At 40.6% G+C, this 25,043-nt stretch overlaps 1 protein-coding gene across 8 annotated transcripts in view; it reads left to right on the forward strand.

Annotated features, from left to right (window-relative positions):
* The window catches only part of PTPRM (protein tyrosine phosphatase receptor type M), a 771,793-nt gene that overhangs the window by 640,037 nt on the left and 106,713 nt on the right, over positions 1 to 25,043 (forward strand). The gene's annotated exons all lie outside the window — the stretch shown is intronic.

Raw genomic sequence — 25,043 nt, forward strand, 5'->3', positions numbered from 1 at the left:
CAGCCTCTGCCCTTAGCTAATTCTCTTGGAAAGTCATTCAAGAACTGAAGAGAATTAATTGATTTGGAGAAGTCTGATACAAAGAAGCACACCATCACCTGAGAGTGTGTGTGTGGGTGTGTGTGAATGTGTGTATGAGCGGGGGAAGGTGGGGAGATGGATTTCTCTTTTTACCTTATTAAAAGTAGTTCACAGTCATTGGTGAAGATAAGATACTGTGCTTACAGCAAAAATAAGATTATATGGATGTGTGTTTTTTAAAATCTTAGAATGTGTTTCTGGTCCTGTATCTACCTAACTAGCTCACAGTTAGGAAACATCTTGTCTGGAATTAGAGCAGTTGTGAAATCAGTTCCTACCACCTCCATATCCTACAAGTTTCAAACTCTGCTTCTTTCTCCTCTCAGGGGCACACTCATATACTCCGTGAATGCTCCAGAAGCTGCCTTGTCTTGGGTTAGCTCCATTTCCAAGCTCACTCACCAAAGATTCGTTAGAGCAGGCAGAGCATGCCACTGCTATGCTTCCTTGAAGACTAGGTCTTTGGTCCAGTACAGACAAACAGACACACTTTGCTCTGCTGAATGTGCATCCTTGTATGTTGCCAGTGACCTTAGTTCAGAAGACTGCAAAGCCAAGGAAACTAACTCAAACCAGACCCCAAGGGTTTAAGTCCAGAAAATATTTTCAGATGAAGTTTTTTTTTTAGCAACCCTGAAATTCTTAGATTTCCCTTTAGCAATTTAACTTATAATTCAGTGAAACTGACTGCCTGTGCATATTTCCTCATGCACTTTTAAAGGCTAGCTTAGGAATTAATAGGATTAAGAGTAAGACTTCCAAAAGCATTAATATCTTATGAAAGACAAAATTAGGTTATTGGGAAAATATAAGCCTAATGAATAGAGATGATGTCTTAGTTCTATCCAATCTTCTGAATGCAGATATTGCACAAATGTTTGTTAAAGATGTTAATGTCAAAGAGATTAGTTATAGGCTCAAATAACAGTTTATAAAATAGCCCGAGTCCAATTTTTCACAGACTATTTTAAAATACCTACCTCGGGGCTTTTATAACACATTTGAACATATGCAAAAATTATTTCCCATTCAGATCTCCTGAAGAAACATGATTTATAAGTGCAAACTGAAATGGTTTATACTCTTTTCAAGCACATTATAATTGATGATTCATTAAGAGTTGTTATACTCTGAAGTAAAACGTTGTATTAATTAATTGTTGTTGATGGTGCCATCGAGTCGATTCCGACTCCTAGTGACCCTGTGTCCAGCAGAGTGAAACCCTGCCCGGCCTTTCTGTGCCATCCTCTCACCTTCCAGGGCTGGATCAGATAATGCTCCACTGCTCTTCATAGGATTTTCGTTTTTTCGGACGTCGGTGGCCAGGTCCTTCTTCCTAGTCTGTCTTAGTCTGGAAGCTCCGCTGAAACTTGTCCACCACAGGTGACCTGCTGGTATTTGAAATACCAGTGGCATAGCTTTCAGCATCACAGCAACACAGGCACCATGGTATGACTACTTACAGAAAGATGGTGTGGTTCCCTGACAGGAAATGAACCCAGGCCATGGTGGTGAGACCACCAATTCTTAACCACTAGACCACCAGGTTTAATTAATTACATTTCAAAAAACTCTTTGTCTCATTCTACCTAGTCAGTGGATCAGAGAAGATTGCTTAAAAGTAAAAAGATGTGGGGGCCGGCCCAGTGGCATAGTGGTTAAGTTCACACACTCCACTTTGGTGGCCTGGGGTTTGCAAGTTCAAATCCCAGGCACAGACCTAGCACCGCTTGTCAAGCCACCCTGTGGCAGAGTCCCACATAAAATAGAGGAAGGTTGGCACAGGTGTTAGCTCAGGGCCAGTCATCTTCCTCTCATACACTCACAAAGTAATAAGATGTGTATCAAGTCATTACATTGTACACCTTAAATTTACATAATGTTATATATCAGTTATAGCTCAATAAAGGTGGGGGAAAGAAGTAAATACTTTTACACACCAAAACCAGTATCTGTTTAAAAAAAAAAAAAAATGGAAGGGGAGAACATGATACACTGGAGAGTAAAGCAGGAACAAATAGGAATGTGCTACTAAGAGAACCATGAAATGGAAAATTCTGTTAGGAGTAATCAAGGCACTCAGTAACTTTCAGATTATTAAGTACCCCCTCCTGCTACCCTCCTGGGGGGATGCTGATGTTGGCAGGAGGACCGTGGTGGGAGAGAGTAGCGGGACGTGAGGAGGGATGGGGTTCACGAGGAACCTATGTAGTGGCTCCAGGGTGAAGGGGACGCCAGTTGGAAGTGTCTCCCCTAAAGCCTGACGCCTGGCCCTCGCCATCCTTGCCTGCCGTGTCACTGCATCACATGCCACATCTTTTCTAGAGGCACAGCCAATTTCATGAGAACTAGCAGGGCCGTGAAAGGTCCCAGGCTGCAGTTTCTCTAACGCCAGGGAATTTTTATTCTAGTGCGAATCTAGAAAGTCCTTAAGCAGTTATTTTTTAGAGTTCTATAGAACTCTACCCAAATGTACGTCTTTGACTCATACTGTTAAATATGCGTTCTTCCCTTTAACCCACATTGAAAGTCAGGAATGTTGTGGCTGCCTGGTGTCATGTGAATCTCACAGATCAGACACTGAGACACAGGCTCTGGTGCCAGACTGCGTGTGTTCCAAGTCAGCTCTGCTTCTCATCAGCTTGTGACCTCTGGCAAGCTCTAACCTTTCTGGGCCTCAGTTTCCTCATCTGTAAAATGGAATAACTATCGACCTCATAAGGTTATTGTGAGGATTAACTCATTTAATGCATCATAAGTGCTAGAATTATAGCCAGCATTCAGTTGAAGTGTTAGCTAGTAAAAGAAAAATACTAACTTATAGTAAGATCCAAGAGAAGAAGTTCACACCGTGTTCTTTCTAGGGAAACTGTGTCATATTGTGGTTTTAATACATCTCTGTTGTCTCTCATGTCCAGCACTCTGAGGAGAGAGGGAGCCAGTTGCTTTATGGAAAGGGCTCTGTACGTTTTTGCTCCACTCCAGGACTACCCTGTAATCCCTTTACCCTGTGTCATATCGTCAGAAGTTCTCGTTAAAAAGTAACTTAAATAAGTAGGTAGGTTTGATTCTGTGGAAAAAGAGTTTGAGAACTGGGAAAATCAGTATTTTAAAATATATGCTGTCACCTTTTATTGCTAAAATAGTCTTTCCATATCTAAGTTAGGAAAGTCCTAAGGAATGCTGTGACTGCAGGCCACAGAATACTCTTAAAAAAATAGTTGTACTGGCATCTTTGGCTGGGTAGGATTTGGGGGTAAGTTTAACCTGACAAGTTGCACTCATTAGTTCAGCAGAGAGTACTAAGCAGATGCTGTGAATCTGACACTGCTGGGTGCTGGGGACGCAGAGGGGACCTGCACACCCTGCCCTCAGGAAGCTCACTCTGCAGGAGGAAGCTGCCCTGTAGCAGCTGCAGCACGTCCATCCAGCTAAACCCCACAAGAGAGATTTGCAGTGTTACTTTGAAGGCCATAGGGGGTTCCTGAGCCAGCCCGGGGAGCAGGACTGGGCAGGGGTGAGTCTTCCCTTGCAGGATGAGTGGGCATTGGCCAGGAGAAGGCGAAGAGGGCAGCATGCCAGGTAGACACAAAGCAAGAGAGCAAGGTGCACTGGGAAACAGAATCTTGGGCAGGGCTGGTTGGGCGAGGGTAGTCAGGGCTCCCATCGCACAGGGGCCCATGTGTCTCACTGAGAAGCTTGGACGTCATTCTGGAAGCTGTGGGAGGAGAAGACAGACTCAGATAATGTGAGTCTCATTCCCATACTTGGATGGAGATCTATTTAGTATGATCAGCTTAATGTTTTAAGCATTGTTTATAAGAGACACATAGGAATGGCTTGAAAGATAATCCACACCCAAAAAAGGGAACAGAAGGGACTGGCCCAGTGGCGTAGTGGTTAAGTTTGCGTGCTCTGCTTCAGTGGCCCAGGGTTGGCAGGTTCGGATCCTGGGTGTGGACCTACACACTACTCCTCAAGCCATGCTGTGGTGGTGTCCCACATACAAAATAGAGGAAGACTGGCACAGATATTAGCTCAGGGCCAATCTTCCTCACACACACACACAGAAAAAGTGAAGGGGAGAGGATAAGTTTGCTGAAAAAATGTAATATGAACTACATTGCTCCATCTCCATTCCAAAATTGCTGTGGAATGCTTGGCTTCAACACTTGGTGAAGCAATGAATTACTTCAATCCTGAAGTGTCTCTGGGGATAAAATGTCAAGAAAGTCTCCAGTAGCTTCTGTCACTCAGCATAATCATCCAATCGGTCTTTCTGGTTTTCCTCCATCCATGTGTATTGGGGAAAACCAGCCGTCTAGATTGTAAAATAATTTTGAAATAGTGACTTCCTCTCTGTTGACACTGCTTCAACCAACTCGTCTTCATCTTTTCCAAGACAAAAATGTCTGAAAGTTGGCCTGCAGGCTGGAGGGATTCATTCCTGCCCAAGCAGCTGCCATAAGTGTGTCCAAACCAGAGAAAAAGAGCAGTGCAAGTTTCATATTTGATTTTGGTCTAACAAGATCGTCACATGGCATATCTCACCAGGGAAATGCAATAATGTGATTCAAAAGAAACTCAGACCTGAATCACAGTGAAAAAGTAAACATACTGAATTGAGCAGAAGATGGCGTGTTGTCAGCGGGAAGGGGTTCAGGATCTCAGGAGAAAGGCAAGTGCAAAGGGCAAGTTTGTTTACGTGGCTGTGAAAGAGGAGCTGATCTGTTTCCAAACAAGCCAAGAGCAGGCTGTGCCAACCTTTTAGGGAAAATCGGTGGGTTTACCAAGAATGGAGAAAGGAGAGAGCTGCACTCAAGGGAGCAGTGTAGGCCTGAGCGATCTTGCCCTGCAGATGCCCGGACATTTATCACCTGAGTGGAAGAGGGAGATGTGCCAGTATTCTACCTGCCCTGAACCCACGGGCCCCATCCTGACCTGGGTGTCCTGGGCACGTTACTCCTCCTCGCTCCAGCAGCCTTGGAGCTGTGAACTGCTCCATCCTGCCACAGGGAGCCAGAAGAGATGGAGGGGGCCGCCTCACTGGTGACCCTGTGGGGTTGGAGAGTGAATTTCTCCCCCTCTGTCATCCCCAGAAGGCGTCTTTAGTCCTCAATTTTCAAACTGATCCTAAGTCTCTTTGGAGAAAGATATTAACCTTAAGTAGGAAAACAGTCATGTAATTCTGAAAGAATATGGTTTGCTGTCATTGTAAAATTAAGATCAAGGACGAACAAGCAATTTAAAACTACTGCCAGATACAGCATCCTGAAAAACACAGACAGAACTGTTCATTAACTAATAAACAACATCGCTTTGGGGCTCAAAACTTTATTTTCCAGGGGCCGACCCATGGCTGAGTGGTCAAATTCACGCCCCGCCCCCCGCTTTGGCGGCCCAGGGTTTCACTGGTTCCGATCCTGGGCACGGACATGGCACCGCTCGTCAGGCCACGCTGAGGCGGCATTCCACATGCCACAACTAGAAGGACTCACAACTAAAATATGCAACTATGTACTGGGGGGATTGAGGGAGAAAAAGCAGGGAAAAAAAAGAAGATTGGCAACAGTTGTTAGCTCAGGTGCCAATCTTTAAAAACAAAATTGTTTTCCAGTTACTAGAGCTGACACTTACATACCCTAAGTAACTCTTTGCAGCCTGCTCTTGAGAAAAATATGCATGTGTGTAGATATGTATCTACATAGACTTAGAAAAGCATCCTCCTTACCCCACCTACTATTCTCCTGTGTATTTCTCCAGGGCGCAAACACTGGGGATTGAGCTTATAATGGAACATGGAGTTTGTTTTTTTTAGCTCAATTTAAATGGGAATTAAAGACATTATGCCAAAATCTTCAGGCTTAGGTACAACCTGTGCATTCTTCTGAGGAACCTGGATTTTCTGTAAACATGTCTAGCTCCTTGAATCTCCATGTAAATCTTTTTAAAAATGTATGGATTGCCTATCTTCCCTGCTCATCCTTCCCTCTGTTTTCTAAGTAAAATAGCTTATTTTGTTAAATGCAAGCACAATATTACATTTGATGCCTTTGTCTCTGTTTGACAAAGTTGTGGCAAGTTAAGCAGGAATTTTCATTAAAATGTCTCTCTTGCCCTCCAAACCTGTTTTCTGTTTACTTGCTGTCCACCACAGGGAAGCCAGTGGAACCTAAAAGAAAACCACTCCCTGAAAAGCACCTCCTCCCTGCGGAGGATGTGAGTATAATTCCCTGGTCAGATGCCCTTAGAAGGGGCAGACGCTTAGCTGGGAAGACAGGCCCTGCTCGTCAGAGGGGCCGCAGCAGAGCTGGAGAGGAGAGCACGTGGCTACCTCATGCCTCGTCTCCTGGGAGAGGCTCCTTGGCCAAGGGAGAACTGCACGTGCTTCTAGAGAAGTTCTAACAACAGTGCACAGCAGGCCTTTGCTGGGTTTGACAACAGAGGTGGGGCAGGTGGAGTAAGAGGCACTTGGTGTTACTTGGCTGATAGGACCTTTGCCTGACACAGCTGGTTCCATGCTTCTGAGCAGTCCAGGGTGCAGGTGCTCCCTTCCCCTCACCTCCAGTCCACACACTTTTCAGATGTGCGGTTCAGGTCCCATTTCATATTCTGAGGCACCAGCTGAGTCAATCGGTTGCTACAATCAGTGCAGGTTATTTTCTGTCCCACAGGATACAAAACAAACAACAAAACCATTGAAAGCTAAGGATGAGGAGTTGGGGGAGCATTGGCAAGCACTGTAAATGCGTTGAGAATTACAACAGCTGTGCCTCCAAATGCTGTAGCGGCCAAGTGAGTTTTGATATGTTTTTCCTTTAATCATTATGGTAATACTGGGCCAGGTCCACAAGAAAATGACAAAGCTGCTCTCTCAAATTTTGAGGTTGCCTCAAGATATTTGGGGCAAGTCAAGCATAGGTATTTATGGATACTGTCTTAGGAGAAAAAAGTCTGCAGATTTTTAAATAGTGCAGTAGAGTTGATTTTACAGTGAATACTTGGTTTATTTTTTCTAAACTACGAGTACAGAACAACCTGTTTTATTTGTTGCATGCTCCATTTTGTTATGCTTGCTTTCAGGACCCTTTATGTGTTGGCTGATTTTTTAATCCAGTTTCCTTTTCCCCATGCCCCTGATAATATCAAGCACGAGCTCAAACTTCAGAAACTTGCATTAAACATTGTTATTTTCTATGGCCCTCCCTCCTCCCTCTTATGGTAGTTCATGGTGGTGAACATTGACCAATTTGTTTGAAGCACCTGTGGCCAGCTGTCTGGTTTCCATTTTGAAGCTCGTTATTAGCATTTTCTTTTCTATGCTGCAAGAAGTTAAGTACTTTTCCCACTTGTTAACATGCTTTTAGTGTCAGATACCATTAGTCACAGGACCCAGCCCAGAAGGGACTGTAAAGGCCCCTGTGTCCTAGCACTTGCTGACCTCAGGTGTATCTGGTGTCAGTTGGATAGTGTCACCACCCACTAACTTGGTCTAGCTAGCTTCAGCACAGTTGTCATTCTCCAGCCCCCTCCCTCACCTCCACATCAGAGGTCACAAGTCCCAACGACTTTCCCTCCCCACGGTTACCATTTCCATCCCTTCCTCTCCAGTCCCACTGCCTGGCCCTGGTCTCTTGCCTCAACTGTTGTGAGAGTCCCCTAATTTAACTCTTGACATTTAGTCTCCCTCCTTCAAGTCTATCCTCCACTCTGCAGCCAGTTTTCTTTGTAAAACATAGATATTACTCTATCTTGCTCCAGTATCTGCTATAGAGTCTATAAAAAATAAGAAACTCCTTACCATGGCATCTCAGGCCTCCATGACATGACCTTTGCCTGCATTTCAGGCGTTAATTTTACCTGCAGCAGCTTTCCACTGTGTGCCTTATGGTCCAGCTCTTCTGAATCACTCACCATCCCTCACACTCTGAGCATCTTCATGTCTCAGGGCTGTGCTTCATGTTGTGGCCTCTGCCTAGAGGGACTTCCAGCTTCTTCTTCACTTGCTAAATCCCTTCAGACCCAACACAGATGTTACCTCCTCCTGAAGCTTTCCTTGATCTCCTGATCAAAAACAACCGTTCTCTCCACAGTCTCATAGCTCTGGGTTTCAAAACGTGGAAGGCAACATGTAACACCTTAATTGATAACACAGTGGGCAATGCACTAATTGATAATACAGTGGGCAGTATGTTAATTGATAATACAATGGGCAGTGTATTAACTGATAGGATGGTAGGTTATATATTAGCTGATTTACTTAATAGATATTTGACAAGCACTACTAAATATGAGTTACTTTATAAATTAGTTTATATTAATTTCTCTGTATTTAAATGCTTACAGCCCTAGAAGAGAAATGAAAATAAACATGGCTAGAAGTATTATGAAATACATGTTCAGAATGGTGCAAATCATCATACAGGATTGAGTGGGTTAGCAGCACCCAGTCATAAAAAGCTGTGCTGACCAATTTGAACCTCACCAATACCATTTAAAAATGGTAAGAATAGATGTGGTTCTGTCTAATCATTTTACTTGTCAAATGCCAACCGTATGTTTAAAAATTTTAGGATAAATACTTTTAATCCATATTTGCTTTAAATTTGTTTTTTAACCCCAATATAGAAACAGTGTGAATTATTTAGATGAGACTTAGAGTACATTTCATAACATGATTATTCTAAGAGATAAAATGTCACCATACAGAGTTTCAAAGCTTGTAGAAGTAATTTGTGCTATCATGGACAAATGTCAGTGGGGAGCAAGGCTTTGAAGAGTAGACTTTTCATAAGGTCTTGCTTGGCTCTTAGAATTTTGGTGATAATCTTGATGGTACCTACCTTTGTCTAACACCTAATGTGTCAGCACTGCACAAAGATACACATACACAGAGATATTTCTAACCACAGGGCTATTATGTTATTGTCATATCCACTTCACAAATGAAGAAATAACTCAGAATTCAGGTAACTTGCCCAAGGACATCACACTATGGAGTGGTAGAGTTTATTCCCTAATCTGTTGACCCTAAACTCCATGTTCTTTCCATTACACCATATCCCTTCCTCATGCAACACCACAGAGATTAACCTTGTGTTTTATTGATTTGACTTGTAATTTCATAGCAAGAGTGTTATTTTTCCTCTGTGCAGTTTTGTTTGCTTGAAGTGTTCTGTCCCTTGGCAGAGGACCCATCCAGCCCTGGGGGCCCCGTTGAAGCACCAACTCTAGTGTGTTACAACATCTCAGCGGCAGCAGTTGCTGCCCATTAACCTCGCTGAGTGCCCCAGCTTGGAGAATGAGGTCACTCCAATATTGCTCCTCTCTTGCTCTAGTTTTTGATTGTTAAGAAATGCAGGGAAATCATTCTGCAGGTATCAGCCTGCCTGGCTCACTGGAAACCCACCAGGAGCAGTTGTAAGTTAAAATCAAGCTATAGCTCTCAAGAGCGTAGATTCCATATGCTGCCTCCCTGGACTGTTACTGCCAACCAACCCAGTAGAGGAAGGAAGGGAGGAGGGAGGGAGAAAATGCATGTGTAAACTTGAGTTGTGTGTGAAAGCCCAAGTTTTTCTAAAACATCCTCTCTGGAAGATGTTGAATCTTTTTTCAATGAGTTGGTACAACATGATGGTGACAACCTTGTTAACTGGATCTCTGACCTCCAGGTGGAACCAAGATAATACCTGTAAGCTTTGATTAAATGATACAAAAAAACCCAGCTGAAAAGTCAATTATTTTTCCCAAACAATAGTGCTGTATAGTAGAAAGGACAATAGATTGACAATCAGAAGACTTGGGTCCCAAGTCTTTGACCTGTCATGTCACTGAAGAGTCTCTGCTGAGACCCTAACGCTGGGCCCTTGAGAGAATCGCTCCAATTTCCTGAAGCAACTCCAACAGTTGTGAAGACCACGTGCTCACTAAACAGCTCTGATATTATTACTAGTGCCTTCACTTCAGCGATGCCAGACTTCCAGTTTGGTTGACATATTTCCATGGGTGAGATGTTTTCCATTGGACCACACTGACCAGCTGCCTGAGAGCCACAGCTTGGAGGTCACTGCTGGAGAGTGCCATCACTTAGGATCCACGGGCAGTTCTCTGGCTCTCTCTTGCCAGTTTTGAATTTATTCAGCATTTCTGAATGAGGGCTTTCTATTCTGATGTGCCCTTCCTATCTTTTCCTCCTCTCTCTTCTCCCATGTCAACCTCTTCCACTCTCACCTCTAACCTCTAACCCCGCTCCATCTCCAAAGCACTAGGAACTCTGAGTTGAGAGGATATGCTAATGATATTAATCCATTTTTGTATCAAGCACTCACAATGTGTGAAATGTGTTTGTGATCATAGTTCCATTACATCTCTAATCCCCACTGTCCCAGTTTTTAAGGATCATGAATAATAAGGAAATATATAGATTAAATGTTTTGAATTAATTTATTACACATTTTATATAGTATAAATTCACATTATTGTTACATGTGTTATTCAGACCAAAATAATATTGAATCAGAGCCCATAATCTTTTTGACCTGCTGTTTCATTGAAAAGAGAGAGAACATGCTGACTTTTCCAATTTCTTCTATTGCATCTTCTGAAATAAAATAAGTTCTATGTCCTTGATGGAATTCACCCATATTGTTTAGTATCCTAAAAATGTAAAAAACTTCTTCACGCCCTTTATCCTCTGTTGTTGCCCTTTAGGGACATATGGAAAACCTTTTATCTGTTTAGTTTAGGGAAATTATACAAGAGATACTGAATAATTATAATGTATTCAGTGTTAATTATAAATATACGGCGTATGTTTTATGTGTATTGTATTTATGTGCTTTAGGTGCTTATACATTTGAGTAGCTTGCCAGTTTTATGGCCAAAACATTTTATTTGGCTGATTACTAAGTGTGTTTTAAGCTTACTTCTTGAAACATGAAGAGAATATACTATAAATCCAATGAACATAATTTATCTGTCTAAAAGAGAATGCTTGATTTTATTTTTTCCCTGTTTTAATAATGAAAAACACTTGTAAGGATACAGAGTAACAAGATATGGTTTTAAAGGTTCTGAAGTCCCAATTTTATTGTTATTTTCCTTTAAAAGCAGCACATAGTTTTTGAAAGAAATTTGGAAATTTTAAGAATAGGCGGTAAAGAAAAAAAGACAAAAATTACCAATAAACCCACTATCAATTTTCTATATTTCCATCCAATATTTTAATGCATTAGAACCTTTATATAAAGAGTTTCATATCTTGTTTTCCCGCTTAAAATATATCACAGATGTTTCCTATGTCTTTTCTGTGAACATGGCTATGAATAATTCTTTGGATTAACTACGTTATTTTCTATAGATAGATGTCAAGAGGTGAAGTTACTGGTTCAAAGTGCAAAAAATCCTTAAAGTTCTTTATACATATTGACAGCCAACTTTGCAGAAAGGTTGTACCAGTGCACCCTGGCCACCAGCACTCTCCGTGAGAATGCTTACCTAACACACCTGCACCAAAATGAGCATTAGTCTTTTTTTTAATCTTTGACAATTTGATGGGTGAAAAAAGAGTATCATTTGAAACTCGACATGCCTTCATGTGTTTATTGACCATGGAAAACTCTTCTTTTGTGAATTGTCCATACGCTTTGCCTCCTTTTTTGCTGGAATGCTGATGTCTCTTGCTGACTTGCGTGAGCTCTCCCATGGCCTCCCTTGTTCTTTAGAAATATGTTTGCAATCCTTAGGCTTTGTGCTTCCGTGATTTTAGGATCACCTCATCTTTGGAAAATGTGGACGTTTTATACAGTCAACTTCTTAAAAAACTCTGTGTAATTTTAGAATTGCATGGGATCTATTTATAAGGCTTTAGAGAGTGGACTTCTTGGCAATATTGGCTCACCCTGTCCCTTAATGTGGTTTATGTCTCCATTTATTTGGATCTTCTTTTATATTTTTCAATAAAGTTTCAAAATGTTCTCCAGAGTCTTGTACATCTTTTAGTTATGTATACTTTTTTTGTTATGGCAACAGTATCTTTTAAAATTATATTTTCTTTTTATTTCAAGTATATAGAGTATGTGTATAAATATATAGATCTATACACATGTGTGTGTATATGTATATAGATACACACACATATATATCTTATTGCCTTTTGTATGTTGCTCTTTTGTCCAGAAACTTTTTTCAGCAGTCTTTATTTCAGTCATTTGTCTGTATATTATTCTGGAGTTTTCTATGGAGAAATCATGTCAACTCTCATTAATGACAGTTTTGATTTTTTTTAAACCTCATTCATTTTACTTATTTTTTCTTGTTAATAAAGCTGACTAGAACCTCCAGTACAACCCTGAATAAAACTTAGATTGGCAAGCATCATTATCTTGGTCCTGATTTTCAGAGAAAAGGCCTTTAGTGGTTAACAATTAGTTTTGATTAAATTAAGGATATTCCCTTCCATTCTTAGTTTATTAATATTATTTAGCATGAATAGATATTAAATTTGATGAAAGGCTTTTTCAGCATTGATTGTTATACAAAATAATTATTTGATTTCTCTTTAATATGTTAGTGTAGTGAGTTAATTAATGTAATTAACATTCTAATATTGAACCAACCCTTCATTCCTGGGATAAATCTAACTTGGTCATGATACATGTTAAACATTTCTGAATACTGTTCACTAATGATTTTTGCTATGTTCATGACTGACTAGTCTCTTATTTATCCTTCTCATATTTATTTTCTCATTTTAGAATGAAAAGTATTTTTGCTTTTTAAAATCAATGAGATGGCATTTTGTATTCTTTCCATTCTCTCAAAAGAGTTCCTGAAAGATTCAGATTATCTTTAGAACTCGCCTGTGAAACTGGCTATATCTGGCATTTTCCTCATGGCAAAATTTTTAATTACTATCTTTTTCAGTAATTATAGGACTATTCTGGATTTCTAGTTTTCCTCGGGTTAATTTTATAGTTAATATTTTCACAGGAATTGGTATGTCTACTTTTTATGTAGTGGCATACATTTGTTAATATATTCTTATCTTTTTTATTTGTACTCATGTTCCTTTTTTTCTTTATTATCATTAATATTGTTTATTTGTGCCTTCTATCTTTCTTTTTTCTTGAATATTCTTGCCAGTAGTTCGTTGGTTTTATTAGTCTTTTCAAAGAAATAACTTTTGGTTTTGTTGATCTTTCACATTGCATTTTAAAAATTTCTTCTATTCCTGCTCTTCTACTTTCTTTGAGTTTATTCTGTTCTTATTCTTAAACAGAGTGCTAAACACATTAATTTTCCCCGTCTTTCTTTTTTCTAATATAAGCATTTATTTAAAACTATTAATTTTTCCTCTGACAGTTAAGTACTGTTATCATTAAATATTAAGTACCTTAAAATTTTCATTACAGTTTCTTTTTTGACCCCTGAGTTACTTAGAGCCTGTAAGTACATGAGTGTGTGCATGGAAATTTTTTGTTGTCTTTCTATGAATGATGTCTTACTTCATTGCATTATGATCAGAGGAAATTCATTGAAATTTATGGACACTTTTTAGAGCCTTACCATGGTTGATTTTCTTAAATATCTTATGTATTCTTAACAACAATGTTGAGTGCAGTGGTCTATATGTTCTTTAGATCAAGTTTTAGAATTTTTTTTTGCTCACATTTTCTAGCCTTTTGTCTGTTTAATCTACCGGGTACTGAAAGAGTTATGGTAAAAGAGGTCGTATATTTTGAAGCTGAGTTATTGGGTAAATACAAGTTTAGAACTGACATCTCTTCCAAGCAAATTGAACATTTCACCATTAGGCAGTGACACCATTGTCTTTAGTAATATTTTTACTTTACAATTTATTTTTGTCTAATTTCAGTATGACTATGCCAGTTTCCTCCTCATTAGTGTTTTCCTGGATGTATTTTCAACCTCTCTATTTTAATTGTGAGTCTAGTAAATAGCATCTAGCTGTATTTTATTATTTCAGTCAAGTCTTATAGCTTTTACCTTTAAACTCTACTAATTGACTGCTTAGTGTCTTTTTAATTTGCTGTGATTATTGATGTTTTTGAGTCCATTCCCGTCACCTCCTTTTGTGAGTTATGTTTGTTCCACATTTTCTTATGCTCCTTCCCCCTACCCTACCTTTTCCTGCCTATTTTTAATTAATTGAATTTTCATTTATCTCATTCTATTTTTCCCTCTACCGGTCTGGAAATGACATACTCTCTTTTCTTTTACTAATCACTCTAGAAATGTTAGCATGCATATTTAAAAATCTAGAATTAATTTAATTGCTTACACTTCTTCTCACAGACATCTTTCTTCCTCTCCAAATGTCTCATGAGAAGGAGATTCCCTGATAACAGAGACCCCCTGGGATTTGCAGCAGCTACAAGGTAGCACTTCTTTAATTTATTCATTCATGCATTTAGCAGATGTTTACTGAGGACCGTCAAAGCTAGGTCTAGGATTAAAAAGATCAATAAATCTTGGTTTCAGTCTTTAAGACCACCCCTTTGTCTCTTCCCCTACCAGAGTAAGTAGGAACCTACCAAAGAGTATATATCTTTCTTAATCCTAAAACCATGTCTTCAACCTGGTTGTGACATAGTTCCAATGGTTGCAGGGTCGCAGGCTTATAACAATGGTGGCAACACTTCCCTTGCAACATGGGCCTTTGCTACCCTTGGGTCTTGGTGACTAATGACAGTTGTCATGCTCGGCCGCCATCCTCCTGTTTTGAGAGATGCTCCTGCAGTAGCCAGTTGTTGCATTTTTCTCCTCTGATCACAGACTCCTTACCTCTATGTTTGCCTTCCAGTTTTGCTCCTCATCTGTCTGCACAGGACATATGTGTAAAATGGAGTGAACGCACCTGTCCAGTTTCCCTTTGGTACGCAGATCTCTCTAGTCTTGATCATTTGTGTGAGCCCCCTGCCAGCCTGACTTTCCTCTATGAATCACAGTGGTTTTGAAAAATGAGATTATGTGTTCCACTCCCTCTGCTCAGTTACCTCTTCTTTCATGCTTCCCTGTGCTCATCATTCATCTTCCTCTCTCTCTTGTCACTGCCCCACAGCCTGGACTTCAGCCAGGCCCATACATCTCCCATCGCAGCTCCTATTCCTTCTTCTCCTCCTTCCACTCTTGAGCCTTTGGATCTTTGTCCAAAATTAGCTCTGATTTTTAAACAAGACCCTCCCAGTAGAAACATCTTCTCATTTGTCAGAGGTTGAGGGGAATCAACAGGTACAGTAGTAATAGTTGGTGTATATGGGTCTTTTATTAGTTGTATTTGCAATTCAAGGCTGCCTATACTTAGGCATTGTAGTGCAAGTCTGATGAGCACAAAGGAGGAGAAATTGGAACTGGATAAACAATTTAAAACTAATGAAAAAGTAATTACTGAAGAGCCCTGTATAGTTTGCCCATTTTCCTCTGCCCTTTGGAAAGTCCTCTGGCCATTAGTTCTGACTGTCAATGTGCAGTCCTGTAAAGTTTTCATTTCGGTCCCTCAGCCCTTCTACAGCGGAGTGGCAGCTGACCCGCTCCCAGTATGCTTTGAAACCATCGTCACTGCATAGGAGCTTTGGGTGACACTGGTAAATGCAACTGGCTGGCCCTGCTCATTGTCATGCTGCTCCATGCATTGTTGGTGGGGGAGTAAATCTTTCAAGGAGTCTTCAGTAGTTTATGCTTTGTTTAGGATCTTGATGCCCAATCTCCTTGTCCAACTTTTTGTTTATACCTTGGCAGAGACCTCATTAATATTATTGACCTCTTAAGTATTTTAAGGAGCATTGGGTGGTTTCAGAACATGGAATTTGATCTATTTTGCACTGAATAAAAATTTTAAATTAACTTTTCCACTTCTAGCCATGATTACTGCATTGGTCAGATAACTTTAATTTAAAAAAAAATGCCAATATTTGACATCGGTATTCTCATAAAATAAATAAATGATTCTTCATAATTGCTTTTCCAATGCTTTTCCCATGTGACTCTTTTCAATAGTTTTCCCTCCAAAATTGTTTGAGTAGTGGCTGTCAAGACTGTTGTGAACTGGCAATTATGTCCAACCAGTGTAATCAGTGCTTGAGCTGTGTTGGCATTGCTCTTGAAAGACCGTTTTTCAGTATGACATCTCTCTAAGCACTTGTTAAATAATTAGACCTCTAAACACATTTTCCACAAGGGCCCTCAGGAGTACGGTTAGACATTCAGAGCCTTAGGAACACAGTCTGTGCACCACTGTCAGTGCCAGAACACCAGGTGAAGGAAAGTTAGAAAACTTTCAGCAAGGGTAGATAAGAGTCACAGCTCATTGTCCTCAGGAAACACTCCTGCAATGTCATTGTCAAGAGCTTGCATACATAATTAATCAAGGAAGAGCTCGTTGGGATTTTGATTGACATCAGGCACCATTCCAGCATCGCCTGTTGAAGGGTAACTAGCGGGGTCTCCCCTTAATTTATGGAACACATGTGATTATCCTTCAGCCCACTGTCATTGTAGACAGCGTGTTTCTACTGCAACTTGCAACTGGTAGGTGCTGTAAGAAAGTGACTGCATAAAAGTTAGTACTAGATTTTAAAGTTGTGATTAAATGGGTCATAAAAATCAAAGCATCCTCTTTCAGAGATGTCCATGTGATTTATGAGGAGGCTAATAATGAACAAGTAAATACTTTAATGGTTCCAAGAGACTCTTGTGTTCAGACCTTTGCAGGAAAACAAATATAAGAGCAGGTAACTAAAGGAATTGTTCTGCTGTTTAGGTAAGACATGAATGAGAGCAGGAAGTCTTAAAATCATAAGACATTTCAAAGGAGGCCCCTGTCACTTCTGTTCAGGCCCTTTATCATCCAGTTTTCTCTTTCAGTCAGCTTTGCTATGATGGTTACTAAGTACGAAACACATCCTTTTTTTTTTTTTAAAAAAAAGGCATTTCCTGCCATCTTCCTGTGCTGCCTACACGAAGGCACACTTTGCTATGGTCGCCCCTTCCTGTGCACCTCTTGAAACCTCCAAGTCTTGGTTGAGAAAAGGGGATGAATGTCTCTCTCATAGGACTGTTGTGGGAATGATATTCGGTGTGTACATCTGTGTGCATGCATAAATATTTGTCTTTTCACTGTGTTCCAGAGCTGGGCCCCTCTATTCTTGCATCACTGCCAGAGCCATCAAGCCACCACCCCAATCAAATCAGTTATTATACCCCCACCAGGCTTCACTTTCACATTGAAATATTGCTCATTCCCCTGTGCATAGAAACTCCCAGTGTCTAAAGCACTGAGTGGTTATGACTCCCACCTGTGAACTTTTCCCACCTCTCCTTGTAGCCCCTTGTTCAGTCATAAAAATCTTTCACTTAAGTCAGATCATCTCCCTTTCCCTAATTCCCACACCTCTGTCTTTGTTGCAGGCGTCACTTGCCTCTTCTTAGAGCCCAATCCTGTCTCCCACTACCTTTCAAGGTCCTTCTAGTTGGTTCTAGGAGGACCACTGTGAGTTTCATCTCCATGAAGCCTTCTCCCACCAACTATCACCCCCTTACTAATCTCTCCTTTCTCCAAACCGTTACTGCATGTCAGAGTCCATGCTGCATAATATAGCCTCTATTTAACCGCTCTGTACCATTTGCTGTCTGTTTCACAAATGCTACACTGGATTGTGTCTTCTCCAGGATGAGGACTGCTGTTCTGTGCTGTGGTGTCTGCAGTGTCCAGCACTATGCTTAGCAGCTAATAGGCGTGCTGGTTGACTGCAGCAAGGAAATCTTTACAGGACTGTCTTATGATATGTCAACACAGGCCAGTGATGCCAAAGATTAATAACCAATCATTATAATTTCATGTTTTTGAAAATTATTAGAAACAGGTGGTGTACATCTTCATGGTGACAGTAATAGAAATGAGCATTTTCATCATAATAGCAACTAACATTGGTTGAGCATCAGCCATGGGCCGGGTACTGGGCTAGGCACTTTGGTGCATTATCTCATTTGAAACTTGCCATACCTTCCCCACGCATATGCCTTCACTACAGATGAGGAAACCGAGGCTTAGAGTGTTCAATCTCTTACCCTGACATGGAGCTCCTGGGGGTTGCTAGAATATGAACCCAGGACACTGACTCCAAGGCCCATGCCACCTTCTGGGTACACAAGGAAATAGAATCTCCCTTGTCATCTCTCCCATGCTTTGGGCCTGTAAAACCTAAAGGGCTGGAGAAGATGAGATGGTTGGAACAGGGATTCTATATATATCAGATCCCCAGAAAGCTTGACAACTTTCTCCTAACTGAAAATGGCAGGTCACAATTTCCCAAAATATAAAGAAATGGTAGAAATGTTGGAAGTTAATTTATTGGCTGCAAGATAATATGGTGTTGTAAGAAATTTCATCTTGTAAAGTGACCTGTTTTCTGTATTCTGTGTGTACAATTTTCTCTTTATTTGGAAGTGTTACGAGTCAGACGTCAGTGTAGATTTGCTTCAGTCAACCACTGAAGAGGCGTGGTGGCAGAGGGCTGACGAGAGCAAAGTGGATTTGTCCTTTGGTGCTGGCCACCAGCGTGATGCTGTATTGCACTTCAAACACTGTAATGCTTTTCTGCAGTAAGTGCAATATGTGTGATCAAGTAACAGAGCAGTGGAAAAAGAGACACTGAAATTATTTGTCAATGTTTGATATGTAGAAATAAACATACTTCAAAAAGTCAGTCTCCCACTTATACAAACTTTCAAAATTTAATTAAAATCTTTCAGGGTAAAGGCAAAGCTTAAAGTGATCGAGATTTGTAAAAGCTTATTGTTTTATGTGTGCAAACGTGTGCATTTGTGTTTTGTGTTTAAAGTTTTCTTGGCATGGTGGGCTGGAAGGAGCTCCACTGACCATCATGGGCATGCTACCAGAAGAAATACAGCTTTTAAAGTAACTTCTGTTTCTAGCACAGTAGGTGCTTTTCAAGTCTTTGGATAACAATGATTTTTTTTTTTTAAGATTTTATTTATTTATTTATTTATTTATTTTTCCTTTTTCTCCCCAAAGCCCCCTGGTACATAGTTGTATATTCTTTGTTGTGGGTCCATCTAGTTGTGGCATGTGGGACGCTGCCTCAGCGTGGTTTGATGAGCAGTGCCGTGTCCACGCCCAGGATTCGAACCAACGAAACAGTGGGCCACCTGCAGCGGAGCGCGCCAACTTAACCACTCGGCCACGGGGCCAGCCCCAATAACAATGATTTAAATGGAAAAAAGCCAATATATTTTGTGTGCTTCTAATTTCACATCAGTAGGAGGAAAAGTAGAAAAGGAAAAAAACCCACAAAACTATGGAAATACATGAGCATGTCTGCACAGAGGATTTTGGTTTCTTAATATATAATATTTCATTTTGGTGTCCTGAATGGGTAGCTCTTTTTTTTGGCCAACACCCTATATCTGCTTCTCAGTCCATACCCCATATATAGTTTAGGAAGCTGACTAATTAACCTCTAATGAATCTAATGAAAAAGAAAGGCCTGGAGTCAGTGTAAAGATAATGTTTACATAGCAGCTAAAGTGTCCTGAAAATTTTTATGTGGGGAGCAATACAAAAAACAAAGTCATCTCCTATCTCCTGGGCTGAACTTTTGTGATATTTTACAGTAGCTCATTTAACTTGAGTGCACAGGTCTAATGAAAGAAGTTGTAGGATAAAAAGGTAGAGCCAGAATGTGTATCTTTGGTGTCCTTGAAGATCTGATCAACTGTCATACTTTCCTAAGCTTCTGCAGGACGGAAAGTGAGGAGGCATATGCAGATAACTAAATTATACATGAAGTCATTAAACCTCAGCCTTCACTTCTGATTGAGGGATTGCTGCAGTTGTCAGGGAGAGCAGAGACAAGATGAAAAAATAAATAAATGAAAAACCTCATCACGTTATACATTTCTGTGGAAATGTAATTGCTTGTAAGTTCATTTCAAGTTCTTGGGATGTGCACATTGCACGTAGCTGCTGAAAATACAGAAGGGGCCATGCCAGCCAGCATCCTGTGAACCTGACGGTGACCCTCAGGTGGAATGGGCACAGGAGGGCAGGGGGCTCACCACTGATGCTGATCTCCAACCCTGCATGCCCTGTTTAGCTCCCAACTCTCCTGTCTAGTGAAATGTCCGCTCTTTTTCTTGACCTGGTTCTCCACCCACAGTTGCATTTATGTAGCTAACATGCACCATTTACTTCTTTTTCAAAGTGGTTTTGTAACTGCCTCCTTTGAAAGCAAGTCTAAATAGACAAAACTCTTTAGGAAGGTTGTGAAATGCCCTTTTTTGTAGGTCATGTATCCTGGAAAATATTTGCATCTGTCGAGGATGATTTAAATATGAGTATTTTGAAAAGATCGCAGTGCAATAATGACCTCTCTTGAGGTCATCTTCTACCACTAGGAATGTGAAATGGAAAAGGCATGAAGTCGGCATATGCGCAAGACTTCACAGCTTTGAGGCCCGACATAGCAGACAGAGCAAGAAAGCAGGAAGACTCTTTTCTGACCCTTAATTAACTGCCAGGACTCTGCAGATTGCTGCTGGCTTTTCAGCATGCCCATATAGTTCTTAATTAATGCTGGCTGCCGGAGTTGCCCACCCTGTATCGTTACAAAAGAAGCCCTAGCTGAGGAGTGGGTTCGTAGCCCATGGACCACATTTCCTTTCATTTGATGCTGTGTCTTGAAGGCTATGGCTGTGCGGTGTGCCTGCCTCTGTGAGTGGGTCTGTTTTGTCAACACATCCCAGGTCTGCAGTATTGAAGCAGAATGTCTCCCTGCTGCGTGAACTACAGCCTCACTAAGAATTCAGTGATAATAACACTCAAAAAAATTAAGAATATGAATGTTCAGTATGGAAAAGATGTTCAGAGAAGCAAAAATTGTGTGTGTATATCCACCACTGAATGTCAGGCTACAGCAAGAGACCTGTGTCTGCCTGAGCCAGGTTTTCTGTTTCCGGCACTCCGATGACTGATTCCCGCAAAACATCCCACTTTGCTTACGCCAACCCTACGCTCACCAGCCAGTGTCAGCAGCAGCGTAACAGCTCGGCTTTCCGGGTAGTGCCACTTCATACAGCACCACGGATATAACGGACACTTGGAAAGAAAGTATCCCCGTTTTAAAGTAGAACGTTAACATTCGAGGTTACACATTGGAGTCACTTCAGTTTCATACCTGCACATCCATGACTGGGAAGGATTCAGCTCTTAAGTGCTAAGTTTGTTAGTTTGCCTGGGCTGCCATGACAGACTAAGGGGCTTAAACCACACATATCTATTTTCTCATGGTTCTGGAGGCTAGAAGTCCATGATCAAGTCGTGGGCGCCTTGATGAGTGGGTTTCCTCTGAGGTCTCTTTCCTTGGCTTGCAAATGGCTGCCCTCTTGGTGCTGCTTCATATGGTCATCCCTCTGTGTAAATCTCCTCTTATAAAGACACGAGTCGTCTTGGATTCAGGCCACCCATATGACCTCATTTAACTTAGTTACTTCTTTAATGGCCTTGTCTCCAAATACAGTCACGTTCTGAGGTACTGGGGGTTAAGGCTTCAACATATGAATTTGGCAGGGAGGGAGACAATTCATCTCTTAACACTAAGAAAATTACATTTCATATCCAGGAAGGCTGAGAGATCTTACAATTTGAGACCCAACCAAGGGGCTTTTCCTGAGAGATTGGGAGAGGCAATCCTCTGGCAGCTCCTGTCCGTCAGCCTCGCTGGTTTGCTATAAATCATAACCTGAGCTGTCCAATATGGCAGCTACTAGCCACGTGTGCCTATTTAAACCTAAGTCAATTTAAGTTAAATAAAATTTTAAATTCAGTTCCTCAGTCACCCTAGCCTCATTGCAAATACTCAATAGCCACAAGTGGCTAGTAGCCATTGTATTAGAGAGTGAGAATGTAGAACATTTCAATCACTGTAGAACCGCCATTACATTTCCTGTTCTGGAAGGGCCATGCTCAATGGCTTTGACAGTCATTAAGGTCATCCCTGCAACAGGTATCTTACAGCTATGTGCTTTGTGAGCTCTCTGCTGCGCACATTAAAAGTGGGGACATGGGCCCTCTCTTCAGTCAACACATACTCTAATTGTGATAAAAATAACATAAAATATTGGGGCTGGCCCAGTGATGTGGTGGTTGGGTTCGTGCGCTCCACTTTGGCAGCCTGGGTTTTGCAGGTTTGGATCCTGGGCCCTGACCAAGCACCGCTTGTCAAGCCATGCTGTGCCATTGTCCCACATAAAATAGAGGAAGGTTGGTACAGGTGTTAGCTCAGTGGCAATCTTCCCCAAGCAAAAAGAGGAAGATTGGCAACAGTTGTTAGCTCAGGGCCAGTCTTCCTCACACACACACAAAAAAAGCTTAAAAACAATAACGTAAAATATTAAATGTCAGATCTGTAAAGAAAAGGTAAGTGGGACATGCCAGTAGCCACAATAGAATTTTGGAAGAAAAAAAGATCAATGGAAACTGGAGAAGAAAATCACAGAAGAGGTAGGTTTGAGCAAAGTACAGTATTAAGATCAACTTTTCAAGGCAAGGCAAGGGAAGGAAGGGCCCCCTGCTAGAGCAATGTCAGGTCCCTCATAAATTAGAACATAGATAGACATGGAAGACAGCTCTCATTATGACCTTTATCTTGGACCTACATTAATGTCGATGCTTTCATTCTCTCCTTTTCACTTCTTAGCTTCTCTTGTTCCTTTCTTAGCCTTTCCTGTTCATTCATTGGTACAACCTTGGGCTCTTACACATCCTAGCAGATCTACAAAGATTTCCTTCTTTCTACTGTCTGCCTATAGAACTGTTTTGTTCCTGCTCTCCTCCTCAATCTACAGTAGGATGCTTGTTGCAAGATTACCTTCATGACAACCAGATCAATTGAGCAGGGCCCCTCCTGTAAGGACGGAAGTCTGCTATCCAGTACCATGGCCACCAGCCACTTGTGCTAGTGAGCACTTGCAGTGTGCTGGAGTGACTGAGGAACTGAGCATCAGGGCTAGAACCCCTTTGGGTTGTTCAGGGAGCTTGAATGAGCCATACATTGAGAATCAGCAGCTTCTTTTGCCTTAGCCCTTTCACAACAGCATCCTTTCTCTAGAGCATACAGAAGGCATTCAATAATCCTAGGAAATGGGGACCACCTCCCAGTTTATTCAGAGGTGGAAGTGGAGTAGGGAAGGAAGGGCACTGAAGAGTCATCTTGCAGTACCCGGGTTATGGAGGTCCACTGATGCATTAAGAAGGCGTCTGATGTCTTAAGTACAGATACTAACACTGAATCACTGATTCAATGTTGATTACTCAGTTATAATTGCTATTCAATTTAGTAATTTAATTTTCAGACATTACAGATTTTTGCAGTGTTTTAAATCAAATAAAAGTTATTCTTTCGGGACCTAATACTTGTTGAAGAGTTTTTAGACATCACACCAAAAGTGTGATCCAAAAAGAAAAAAATTAGGAAACTGGACTTCATCAAAATTAAAAATATTTGCTCTGTGAAATATTGTGTTAAGAGGATGAAAATACAAGCTCTAGTCTGGTAAAAAGTATTTGTAACCCACATATCTGACAAACAACTTGTGTCTAGAACATGTAAAGGACTCTCAAAACTCAACAGTAAAAACACAAATAACCCAATTAGAAATGAGTGAAGCCATGGAAGACACTTCACTAGAGGCCATATAGAGGGCAAATAAGCACATGAAGAGATATTCAACATGGTTAGCCGTTAAGAAAATGCAAATTAAGACCACATGGAGGTACCACTACACACATATTAGCTAAAATAAAAAATAGAGACAATACCAAATGCTGGTGAGAATGTGGAGACACCGGATTGCTCATAAGTTACTGATGAGAATAGAAAATGTAGAGCCACTCTGGAAAATAGTTTGGGGTTTCTTAAAACATTAAACACGGATTTAACATTCTACCCAACAATCGCACTCCCAGGCTTTTATCTCAGAGAAATGAAAACTTACACCCTTCCCCACTAAAATGTCATAGAATAAACAGGCACATTGTACCGAGTTCTGTTTCCTGGTTTTGATATTGTACTACAGTGATGTGGGAACCATTGGGGAAAATTGAGGAGTACATGGGACCTCTCTGTAGTATCTTTGCAACTTCCTGTGAATCCATAATTATTTAGAAATAAAAAGTTAAAATTACTCTTTCATATAATTTAAAATTCATTTCAAACTTATTGGTTGCCAACATAGTGATCCCTTAGCTCACTGGTGATGATAATTATAAGGTTAACTTTTATTTATAAATATGTTGGAGTCTCTTTTCATGAGCGTAAGTTACAGCTGTAACAAGACAATGATTAAAGGATTCCTGTGTGTTAAGAAGAGACATCTATGAGATGTGATAGATAAATAACAGACATATGATTCTGTAATATCCTCGAGCGATTATGGTAAAACCCCTAGAGTAGTGTTTAGAACATAGCAAGTATGCTGCACTTGTTATCGTGTGTTATTATTAATATCTGTTCTTATTAATACTACTGAATTGATAGCTTCTTGTGATTTCACTAAAAGAATTCTTAATGTAATCAAAATATTTTGAGCCAAAGTTTTTTCTTTGTTACACTTCTTCTTGGCCAAAATTCAAATCCCCTTTCAGGGATTTTCTTTGCTGAAACAACAATCTTTGGATATTCTGTTTTGTGATGGAGACGGTAATGCAGGTCCTCCAAGGACATTAGATCTCTGCTGTTTGCATTTCAAAACTGACCCTCAAGTTCACTTTAATTTACTTTCAACTATCTTGCCTTCTCTAAAATGTTTTAAGGTAGGACTTCTAATGACACGAAGCATCTTATTTTTAGTGTAATACCAAACCTTGTAGTTCTAAACAAAAATTTGAACCATATGCCCCCAAGGTTTTACTCTAATATCTGGTT

Source organism: Equus przewalskii, chromosome 7, assembly GCF_037783145.1.
Source record: "Equus przewalskii isolate Varuska chromosome 7, EquPr2, whole genome shotgun sequence".
NCBI classification, from domain to species: domain Eukaryota; kingdom Metazoa; phylum Chordata; class Mammalia; order Perissodactyla; family Equidae; genus Equus; species Equus przewalskii.